This window comes from Plectropomus leopardus, chromosome 1, assembly GCF_026936395.1.
Source record: "Plectropomus leopardus strain MGB_pleo_1.0 chromosome 1, ASM2693639v1, whole genome shotgun sequence".
In the NCBI taxonomy this organism is placed as follows: Eukaryota; Metazoa; Chordata; class Actinopteri; order Perciformes; family Serranidae; genus Plectropomus; species Plectropomus leopardus.
In genome coordinates, this window is record NC_142176.1 from 12,305,979 (window position 1) to 12,318,301 (window position 12,323).

At 39.3% G+C, this 12,323-nt stretch overlaps 2 long non-coding RNA genes across 5 annotated transcripts in view; one reads left to right on the top strand and one right to left on the bottom strand.

Annotated features, from left to right (window-relative positions):
- LOC148190371 (uncharacterized) overlaps positions 1–12,323 on the top strand; it is a 185,081-nt gene that overhangs the window by 111,711 nt on the left and 61,047 nt on the right. The window lies entirely within an intron of this gene.
- Positions 1–12,323, bottom strand: part of LOC148190372 (uncharacterized) — a 63,459-nt gene that overhangs the window by 2,535 nt on the left and 48,601 nt on the right. The window contains exon 2 of the long non-coding RNA XR_015777424.1: positions 10,264–10,358. This is a non-coding gene — a long non-coding RNA (uncharacterized LOC148190372). The remainder of the gene's footprint in view (positions 1–10,263; positions 10,359–12,323) is intronic.

Consider the following 12,323-nt stretch of genomic DNA (forward strand, 5'->3'; position numbering starts at 1 on the left):
ACTCAGGCAGTTTGGCCTCGGTGTTTAACAGCTATATAGATAATGTAAAGTGCAGTAACTATAATTTTTTTTGTCTCATATTTTATAATATGAGGAAAAGTGTTTCATTTCATATTAGATTTAATTTGTACTTACATTTGTACAAGCATAGTAACAGGAAAATTTTAAATAACTGTTCAGTGTCATTTTATTGGTATATTTATTTAATCAGTGTATGACATAAATTCATCATCTTCATCACTGATTTTGTCATTGGCATCATCCTCATTCTCACATTCACCATTTACTGTACTATGCATATGCAAATACACTTGTAGTATTTAAGATAACTTTATTGCAAGAGCAACATGTTTTGACTTGTGGCCCTCATCAGGGTCCCTGATGTTTCTACAGCTTTGATTTATCTCTCCTCTCCATGCACTTTTGACAAAAGTGAAGTTGCTCCCAAAATCCTCACCCTGCTTCTCTGTTGTCCTAGAAGCCCAAAACTCCAAGAACCCAAGGCAGAATGCAATAACTAAACTTATTGTAGTTTCTATTGGGGTTTTGATTGGATTTTGTAGTTACTGCAATTTCTGTACCCTATTTTCTCTAGAACAGAATAAGATTGAACCAGGAAATTTTGTCGCAAGACAGAAGAGATAATTAATTTCAGTCAATTTTGACCATATTTGTAGTTACTGCAGCTAGCCTTTGTAGGGCAAATTACTGACAGCATCATGCAACATGCACTTTTTGATAAAGGCTAATATTACATTATTGAAATAGAGATATGCACACCTGATCCTCTCTGACATTTCCTAGATTACAATCCTAAAGCACTGATAACCTCCCTCACTCCCAGTTTCTCTCCCTCCTCTGTCTTATTCAGGGCTTTGCATATATTAAGAAAGCAGGCAAATAAACTTCCTTTTCGTAGTTATTTGGATAAAAGAAAATCCCGGCTTTGACCTTTTTATGTTAAAATCCATGTGCTCGTTGGTAAAAGGATAACAAATCCCACAGGATGGTTTGAAAGGCCTGTTTATTCTGCCCTTAGTCCGGCGAAGGAGGAAATAGCTTGGCTTTTCCAGTTGCTATGTAAATACTAGAAGAAGTGTGCCACTGTGCTTCAGCAAAACCGAGCATGATGTTTTTATACTGTGCTCTTAACTTCACGAGCGGCTAATTCACACAGAGGTGTGTGCCCTCACAATGAATTAAACACTTTTTGCTGGTTAGAAGTTCTAAAATTTCACTGGAGTTGGATTCTGTGTTTTTGTACATCTGGGGACAGATGCTTTCACACTTTTTTGGAAGAGTGGCATTTCAAAAGTGTCTGACCTAGACAACCATAATGGCCCCATGTCCTCCCAAAAGTGAGAAAGTGACGCTATCAGCCTCTCTGCTAAATTACTGTCCCCATTGACTCCTAATGCCAGCAAGATGGGTCTAATTAGAAAGGTCAGATATAGCAATAGATAGGCGTATTTTATATTTGTGTGTGTGTGTGTGTGTGTGTGTGTGTGAGTGAGAGTGAGAGTGTGGTTTTGTGAGGTGGGAGAACTCTTCCCGTAACAATGTGTGCACTGACTATTCCTGAAAGCACCCTGCAGATAAAATGACTCCAGTAAAGAGCTGTGTTTAAGACACTAAACTATTATCCCAGTCCCTGGCCCCCACTGAGCAATCACCTCTGCGGTCCAAGTCAGGAGAGCTCCAATGACACCAGCTGGCTGGCTGGAGCGCAGACCGCAGGGTATTGGGACCGTCTGAGTCCACCTCCTTCTTCTCCTGCCAGCTCCGCCTCACACTGTGCACAGCTGGACAGGAACTAGATTAATGTTGTTTGTGGGGCCAGCGTTAAACAAGAGTTCAATGACGCTGTAAAGGAGGATGGGTTTGTTGTTGTTGAACCAAAGAGGCAGTAAAAGGCCAAATCTGAATGTGCCTTTTGAGATGTGTCCTGCATGCACCCAGGGTCATGCTGGTTAATTAGAAATGGTGTATTTTGGCTTCATCACTCTTCCTTTGCTTTCTTTTTGCCCCTTTCGTGAATGATATATATATGGGTCTTATTCAACATCAAAGACGGAAATATACATATAAAATAACATAAAAGAAAGTGGGTAAATAAATGATAAATATACTCTGTGCCACAATCTCCCCTACATTTTAAAATGTCTCTTGACATTTGACACCTTTATGATTTTAACAATATGAACTTAAACACACTACAACTTCAACTTTTGTTACACAGTTACTTTAACTACACAAATGGTAGGAGTCACCTCACTCTTCAGTGTCGATAAATTACAGTGGTCTCCAAAACATTAAGGGAGCTTCAGCGTTTGGCAAGGAGAGTTTATTATAATGTCCATCATATTAATATCACTATTACTGGGTACGCCGAGAGTGGTATAAGTCAGTTTCTAAGGCTGTTGTCTGTCCCTTCATGGGTACAGGTGGCGTGAGGGTGACATGGCACTGTCTTTAACATCAGTGCAGGACAGGTGTTGTTGGACCTGTGCCTCCCTTGTGTATCCCTCCAACACCACACTGTCCTCACCGGTGTAGTGTAGTGTGGGTGTGTTAGGCCCCGGAGTATGAGGGACTGGATGTGGGATTTCAGAAACAATCACAGGGCTAGAGAAGGTTACGATGGAGCACTCTTCAGCTGCAACTTCATAGACAGGGCCATCAGGAGTTTTTCCTTGGACGATAATGAGCACCTTGTCCTCCTAGTAGGATCTGAGTTTTCCAGGTCCCCCATGCTCAGACAGTCTCCAGGTTGCAACTCATGACCAAATGTTTTCTTGTCATAGTGCACCGTTCCTCCCGCAGCCTTCCTGGTTGCTGTGTGATTAGCGATGGAATAGGCCTCTCTCATTCTTCTTTGCCAGTTTGTCACATAGTCCTCATGCCTTTCATGTTTGTCACTGACATCCAGGTTGAACAAGAGGTCAATCGGGAGCCTGGGGTATCTGCCAAACAGGCGGAAATAGGGGGAGTAGCCAGTCGCCTTGGAGCGTGTTCAGTTGTAGGCATGGACAACTTTTGGCACAGAAGTCTTCAAGTCTGCCTTCTCCTCCTCTGTCAGGCTCCTTAACATGCTGATCAGGGTCCTGTTGAATTTTTCTTCTTGACCGTTCCCCTCTGGATGATATGGGCCAGTGTGGGACCCTCGTATACTCAGTTCTTTCAACCTCCCAAGGAGTCGGTTGTGAAACTCCTTTCCCATGTCATGGTGGATTTTACATGTTAAGCTAAATCGGAGGACGAAGTTATTAAATAATCTATCTGCAACAGTTTTGGCGTCCTTGTTTTTAGTGGGATAGGCCTGTGCAAATCGTGTGAAGTGATCTATTACAACTAGGATGTGTTCACGTCCCTGTTTACAGGTCTCCAGCTGCAGGAAGTCAATGGACACCATCTCAAAGGGGTAGGTGGTCGTAATAGATTCCTGTGGGGCTCTCATTTGTCTTTGTGGCTTTTTCTTTTTGAGGCACTCACATTTCTCTGTGACAAAATGTTCCACGTCGACATGCATCCTCGGCCAGAAGAATCAGTCTCTGATGAGGCTCAGTGTTCTCTCCACTCCGAAATGTCTCGTCTTCTGATGAAGCTTGTGGAAGAAGAAGGGCATGGAAAACTCGAGGCAGGACAACTTGGTCTTTCTCCACTACTCTTCTGTGTAGTACTCCTTCACCACTGAGATATAGCTTCGACCACTATCTTAATAGGACACACACGTCAGGATCTTCAGTGTTAAGCTCAAGGCTTGAGGACCTCTGTTGACGGCTGAGGTACATGAGAGCTCTGCCAACCAAGAACATCGGAGGAGGCATCTTGGACTAGGCTCAGTGCTTGTACACACACACTTTCTCAGGTAGGTTTCTTTCTTCTGTACCATTGATGGTATTAGGGTGAATCTCCTCTGTGCACTCACTCATAAAGCTGGTGATTTCAAGAGGCATACGTGATAATTCATCCGCATGTGCGTTGGACTTGCCAGGCTGGTACTTTATGGTGAAGTTAAAGTCAGCGAGCTCTGCTTCCCAGTGATGACCAGTGGTGTTTATCTTTGCAGTGGTGATGACATACAGTAGGTGAGGGGCTTGTTGTCAGTGTCGACAACAAAGGATGGGGCATGATACAGATGATCTCTAAATCTCTCACAGATGGCCCACTTCATTGCCAGGAACGCCAAGTTGCCTGAGTGCATATGATAGTTTTTCCCAGGAAGTGCGAGTGTTCTGGAGCCAACCATGTCCCACCTTGTCTCTGATACAGGACGGCCCCAAGTCCATCTTGTGAAGTGTCACGATGTAGTACAAAGGGCTGTGTCAGGTGCCTTTCTCACTTAAACAGAAATTATTCTAATTAAGGGGGTGGGGGTGGGCATGGGTGGGCAAACTGTTATTAGTGCTGGGCTGCTGTAGAACAGCAGGGGAATCGCCATGGATGTATGTAAATATAAAAAGCTCATTCAAAGGTAACAAAAATATAACAATTCAAAACATAGTTATGAATATTATTTAGCATTTCTGCCAACAGATGTCCCTAAATGTACACAGTAGGCCTTTAATAGCCCATGAGCCAAATATAGCACAACACACGGATATATATATATATATATATATATATATATATATATTTAATAGAATTATTCAAGGTGCTTAAACCTTGGTTATACTGATGGTACATTTTTTGCAATAGCTGTCGGTGAGATGCAGTATAAATAGCTTCCATATTTGTACAAGTTAGAGAAGCTGTTGCCTCATTTATTTCCAAAGTACCACATCAAGCTTAACTAATATTTTACCTAATTTACTTGTCACTGGTATGGCGAATGGCACACAGTTCAATAATATATACAATTATTGCATTAAATATTGCTACAGTACAACCCAGATAATGATATGCTCATAAATCACAGCCCCATTTATTTGGTAGTAGCAGCATTTATGCTGGTTTATGGTAGAGTTGCTGTATTTTAGAAAGTGTTTCATCCATTTATCCACTGATTTGCCCTGTGGTTACCCCCTTTCACGGCAAATGCCATTACCTGCAACACGCACGCATTATCCTGTAAATTTATATAAACTGATTAATTATGATGCATCGATCTTTGTTGTAATTTTGATCTAGAATATTTTCATGCTGCTTGCTTTTAATGTGCATCAATCATATGCTCCCATGGTATTTTATCTAATTGGTTAATTTTGTATGTTGATTTATCTTGTCCTTGCAGCCGCCTCATTCACAGATTTCTTTTTGCATGTAAATTTTGTTGTCTTCATTTTTCCAATGTCATTTTTAACGGTGCACTTAGAGGTACTTGTGCTACATTTTATTAATAAAAGATACCTTATGCATCAATCAGTCATTCAATCAATCATTTATTTGACCCATGAACCAGAACACAGAGTTTAGCAGGATGCTAGTTCAGCTGGTGCCCATCTTCTCCATCTTTCTATCAATGTTTACAGATAGTTACATTTGAAAACCTATTCTCAATATATATATATATATAACAGTTCTTCTGAAAAGTTTTCTTTTTATGACTGCAACAATATTTCCCTCCTTGTTTACACTGTTTTTTGGGGGTTTTTTCCCAAGCAGGGCTGTCAGCATTAACATGTTAATTGTGATACAATTACGGTCCGTACATTTTGGGTTATACATTTTAACTGCATAAATCGCTGGCTGACATTCCTGTCTTTAAGAGGCTATAACAAACTTTTAATGTTAGAGTGATAGTACTGATATCACACAAAACTATAAAATCTGAGGAATCCAGTGGTACCAACCATGCCAGGAAGAGGGCTTCATAACACTATAAATTTAGGCAAAGGAAAAATGTCATGGCCATTTCACACTGGTTCCTTGACTTCTGACCTTAAGGTATCTGATTGACAATGGGTTTCATGGGTACTCATGAGTCTCCCCTTTACAGACATGTCTACGTTATGCTAGTCCCATGCAGTTTTTTGCCGTCATCTGATTCCTAATCATGACAGTCTAAGAATTGCTTCCCCTTGTCAATATGGACTTCAAAATTGTTTTGTAACGCAAAATAATGGAATTTCAAAAATGTGATTAATCATGATTAATTATTGAAATTTTATTGAAGTGATTAATTGCAGTTAAAAAAAATTATTCATTTCAATGAGCCTAGTGAGTGAGTGTTTTGAGTGTTTTTGTATTCAAAGGTAGAAGGTAGATTTATTCGTCAGTTTTTAAACTTTGTTTAAAAATTATATTTGTTCTTGATTCTGCTACATCTTTGAGTATGGAGTATATTTGAGTAAGAATTAGAGTGTGAAAATGGCTGATTTTTTAAAATTTTTTTGCTGAGATGTAAAACACAGGGATAAGTATTGCAGAGCAGATTACAAGTGTAATGACAGCAGCCTAATGGCAAATCTGGCAGGCAGACTGGAGAGTTGAGGTAGAAGCAGGGGGATATACTCCTCTTTACAATGGGGACTCTGCTTCAACTAGCAGAAAAAAATGACTTAGATATGTCTCTCGGAGAAGAAGACGAGCATTATCTTCCTCTGGGATTAATGACCTGCACTTTGGGTTGTTCTTACAACAAGAGAGAGGATTAGCTGTTTATCTTCAGATGCTTTTGTAGGGATATGATCTGTCGTGAACCTCTGAAACTGTAATCACATGCACAGAGAGTGTCTGGTTCCTGGAGGCAAGGGGACAGAGAGAGTGAGAGTCTCAGGGGGGATAGGGTAACAGGTGGGCTCAATGCCATTCAGTAAGGGTCAGACAGCACAATGCTAGCATCTCCCTTTGATGCTGATACCATCTTCTGTGTGTGTGCTCAGCCCTGCTCCCTATTTCACTGCTCAGCGACTTTACATCCAGTTGCCTCCAATTGTGTCTGCAGAACTGCCCCCGGATCCAATAACGCAGCACCACTGTAAGACAATTACCCGCTTTAATAACGGGCGTCATTACACACCCAGTGGATAGAATATGAAATACGAATTCTGAATGCAAGTGCGGGCCCGTGTGTTTGTGTGTATGTGAGAGGCATCAAATCCCATCTGTACCCTCACTGATCATTACAGGAAGTCTTTATGAGTTTAGTTTCATTAGAGCCGTTAGAATTCTCCTTAATGACAATGTTTAGGTGAGAATAATTTTCATTATGTGAGTGATGACTGGTTTGTCACAGCCTAAATCCCCTGTGTTTTATTATGTGCACAGAAAACGCATTAGCCAACTATCCAAAATGTGGCTTTACATAAAAATCCAGGCGTCGTGACCATTGTCAGTCCAACAAAAGCATTACCGCAAGAAACAAAACAAAGTTGTTTTTTTTTTAACCAAGCTGGAACTTTATAGCCGTTGAACAGTCATGCATTTTCATTGGCTTAGTGGACTAATGCCAGCCATCCATAGCGTGCATGGGACCATAACATAGAGAGAAGGAACTGAGAGAAAAGACGAGTGGAGAAGGAGCTGATAAGTCATTTATGAGACATAAATTATTAATAAGCATCATGATTGCAGAACAGAGACTGAAAACACACAACGCCATCTGGACTATGAGTATGGTTTGTCAAAACAAAATGGATAAATGAAATTTTGATTAAGTTTATTAGTGGGTCTGGATCTAATTTACACAGCCATTCACTGCCATTTGCCCGAGAGTGCTCGGGGTCAGAACAGTGATTATCTTGCTGACAGTATGGCGCAGACGTAGGCATCCTTAGATTCTGAGCTACTCAGTTCAATGTGTGGTCATTACAATATTATGATAATGTGCTTCACTTTTATTGTATAGTAAAGGTTTAATGGAGTTGGATTAAGTTTATGAGAACAATATAAGAGCGAACAACGTCTTTACTAATCTTCTTATGTGGTGTGATAACAACAGTACTGGATGTAGAGTTTGTCCATACTTTATATTGGTAATTAAAGAGGCTGTACTTTTTCCCCATGGGCTATTTCTGCAGTTTCAAGGGTAGTAAGAGAAATAAAAAAATTAAAAGTATTCAGCCATTATTATAAATTGGTGTGATGCTGAACTGTAGTAATTCTATTTTCACACTAATCACTGAGGTACCAGCTATTATAGGCCGACTAGCCAGACTATTATAGACAGACCTAACCTGAGTTGTAACGCCTTAAAGCCAAGCATCAACATTGAGAGTGTGAAATAAATAATAAGCAAGCAAGAAGAGAAGTTAAAATAGGTAGCTGAAAATAGTCAATGGTTCAAGTGATTAGTCAAAATTAGTTCATAACTAAAAATTAAAATTATCAGCCAACATAGCTGTGCAATATATTGATATTATATCGATATTGTGATATGAGACTAGCTACTATTTTAAATTTTTAATGTCGTAATACAGTAAGTGTTTTTGGCTGTAATACAGTCAAGTGGTGTAATTTTTTGAACTTACAAAAACTTACTTACTTTATAACCACATTGACGATGAAGATTTATCGAAAATCTCACTGTTTAATTTTTTTTGTGAAAGCAGTCAACCCTACAATGTCATCACAATATTGATATTGATGTCTATAATATAATAATAGAATATAGTGTATTTGTGTTTTCTACTTGCTTTTCTTCATATTGCCCAGCTCTAGCTATGTATTCAATAAAAAGTTAAAACTATCTTAAAATAATGGATAAATGGTTGGATTAGTGAGCTAAAAAGTAATTGATAATGGAGTCAATAACTGGGTGAAAGTAATGAGTAAACAGTTTAATAATTGGAAAATGGTAATTTATAAACCACTAAAAGTTGTAGGTAGGTAGATAGATAGATAGATAGATACTGACAAACTAGAGGAAAAAACAACAAAGAGTGTCTTAGGAAGGTGTTTGACTGCCAGAACAGCTTCAGTGCACCTTGGCATTGATTCTGCAAGGTTCTGAACTCTGCTGGAGGGATGAAACAACATTCTTCCAAAAGATATTCTGTCATATGGTGTTTTGATGATGGTGGTAGAGAGCGCTGTTAAATCTCTAAAGTGTTCAATTGGGTTGACACCTGGCGACTACAAAGGCCATAGCATATGATTCACTTTTCTTTTGACTCATCAAACCATTCAGTGACTCCTCGCAGCCTATGGATGGGAGCATTGTCATCCTGGAAGAGATCGCTCCCATCAGGTTAGAAATGTTTCATCGTAGGCTAAAGGTGATCACTCAGAACAGCTTGGTATTGATTTGCAGTGACCCTTCCCTCGACGGGGACAAGTGGACCCAAAACATGCCAGAAAAATGCCCCTGCAGCATAACAGAGAAACCAGATCCTGTCACTGTAGGGGTCAAACATTCAGGCGTGTACCGTTTTCTTGGTGTAGGTCACACATGCAGCCCATTGTAGAATATGATGAAAGGGCAATTCATGCAACTATCACCTTTTTCCATATCTCTACAGACCATTGCCTATAGTTTTTGCGCCACCAAAATCTCAAATATGTATCCATCTTTGTAAGAAGGGGTTTATGCACTGCAGCCCTGCTAAACAATCACTCCATATGAAGTTTGCTACAATATACTGGTTGTAAGGTACACCGTGTAATTAAAGCTGACAGTTATCATACCATATACATTTGATTAGCTATGATGTTAGGAAATAAATTGCAGTTGGATAGAGAATCTCACCTTCATTTTAGTCATTTTTAAATGGGAGACTTTTTACACAAGTTTCAGTAAAAAAAAAAAGGTTTCAAGTTTCAATTATAGTGGAAATACATTTGTTCAGTCAAGTCTAACCTTTCTGTTTTCATTCCTTTATGGGTTGTTTTGAGTTATTATTATGATTCTGAAAACCGTGATACCATGAAACAATATTTCTGGTTATCATACTGTGGAAATCTCATAGTGTCGCAATCGGACTTTTGTGTTTCCTTACATATTGCAGTAATGCATCCATTGTGAGCTGTCAACCACAATTTTCAACTCTATTTACTGATGTACACTTTTATGTAATGCTACTTAACATCGACTTTAAAATCAGTTGAAATGAACACATTTGTAAGATGATGGGGTACGATTAAGGGGCACTTGAGCTGATCTGATAGGTATGTTGCGGTGCTTCAGACAAAAAAGGTCGGGAACCATTCCTTTAGTCTAATCTATATAACTAGTTTCTGGTGTCCATTGTTTTTCTTATTTATTTTTCTGCTTAAAGTATGTATTTCAGCAGAACAGCACTGTGCACGAAGTAATCCATGCATGTCTGGTGCATGTCTGGCCCTGTCTCTGCAGCCCATAGGTCTGTTAGAAGATATCCTTACCTCGACTACGCAGCACCAGCTAGGGGCTCATATCATTCCTTGTTGCTTGAGCAGGTGTTTTACTGCTGTGGGAGCGTTGGCACACGCCCAGAGATCTAGAAAGAAAAAGAGAGAAGGAGAGAGCGAGGAAAATGAGAGATTCTGTCATGCACTGGGTCAGAGGAATGCCTAACTATAATCATCTGTGATGGTATAATCATAGCTCAGTCAAACTTCACTCCAGGCTCATATATCCCCCCTCCTCTTACCACAGTGCAGCGCGCTCTCTCTCTCCCTCTGATATGAGTGAAACTGGCAATCTGACTTTAAAGAGCCAAGTCTCAACTTCGTCAGAAGAGTCTTTATCATTCCAAGAGTTTCTTTTTTCAGGCTAATCTACGAGCGCTTTCCCCATTTTAATCTGCGTCTGTGTATGAAGAGTGTCCCATTGGGGCTGCCATACACTAGAAGATTAATGAACCCAATTTGCAAAAGTGACCTTTTGGCTGCTAAAGCACTGGCGCTGCTAAGCCTCTTAATGCCTGCTTTAAAAAAATGTTGTTATAGAGAGCAACTCTTCAGATAAGAGCAAGGAAAAATAAGCATATCAGAAGTTAGAGGAGGAGTCTGGATTAAAGTCAAAGTGATGTGGCCACCATACTAGCCCTCAGAAGACATGTTTTAGTTTAAAAATGTAGGATGATCAGCGCATTAAACAACTTAATCAGAAGTTAGGATGATACTGACACATGCTGTAAGTACTTCTGACAATGACACTTAAACTAACAACAGTCAAGCGTCATGGGTTCACGTCATTACAGGCACATCCTTACAATGGAAAGACAAAAAGAACCATGTTGTGAATATACATAAAATGATTAAGGCTTCATTAAACTGCCTCCTCTTTAGGAATCCACAGTTCCCCTGGGTGTTGGGCATTTAAATCTTTTCGTCAGTATGAATCTGAAGAGATATTTAATGACACTCACTTCAGCATTACATGACGAATAGTTAAGCTCCATCCTTAGCCCATTAGGAATGTGTGTTCTTCATCAGTCACAAGATTTTCTGGCATTTCATACCAAAAGAAAATGGCAAAATCCTCTTAAAGAAATTGGAAGAGACTGCAGAGAAGACACGGCGAGTTCAAATATTTACTTCAAATCGGATTTATTTTGATCTACTATGTCTTACAGACTAATGAAACCCAGAAAACAAGTAAATGGTGTCAATACTATTAAAAAAGACACCCTATAAATGTTACTTATTGTTAATCATTAATTTTTCAGATCCTGACACATTGTTAAAGGATATTTTGCTATTTTCATCAGGGAGGAAGAGATAAAGATGAAGGTCATTCCCATCTGTGATTGTCTTCCAGTGGCGGATCGAGAATATTCAACGCCCTAGGCAAGCTTCCTTTACCATCCCCACCCTCTTACAATTATTGTGTTTATTACAAACAAGTATAGAAGCTAATGAGAAATCACAAATTAACAATTTTGACTAACAAACAATTAATTAATTAATATAAGCAACATGTCCAACGAAGGAATACCACTGTGCACATTTGTCTTCTTTTTTTTTTTTTTTAATCTACTGCTCCCAGAATGGCTTTCGTCTTTTCATTTACTCTTACTATGAAGCTGCTTTCAAACTGCTGTGCTGTAACTGCTCTGACAGCCGCCTTTTGTGAAAGAATTGACCCATAATGCAAAGCATTTTTTTAAGTGACTGCGATACCAGTCAGATGCATTGATGTACACTGGCAGAAGTGTAAGCTAGCTTGCAGCTGCATACTGTAGCAAGACAATGCAAACTACTGAAATTACCAGAGATTGTGACATATTTGGACAGTTTACCAGTCGTTTGAATTTTCGTCGAAATGTTATCTAAGGCCCAGTTTTTCTTCTGGTAGTCCCATATTTACTTTGTGAAAAAAAATACTTTTACTTTAAAAATGTTAGTTTCAGGACTCCCTTCAAATATTATTTTAACTGAATTTGAGAAGACAAAGTAATTTTGTAATGATTCAACTTCTCAGATTCAGTCAACTTAAAATTTAAGATAGCATGGACCCT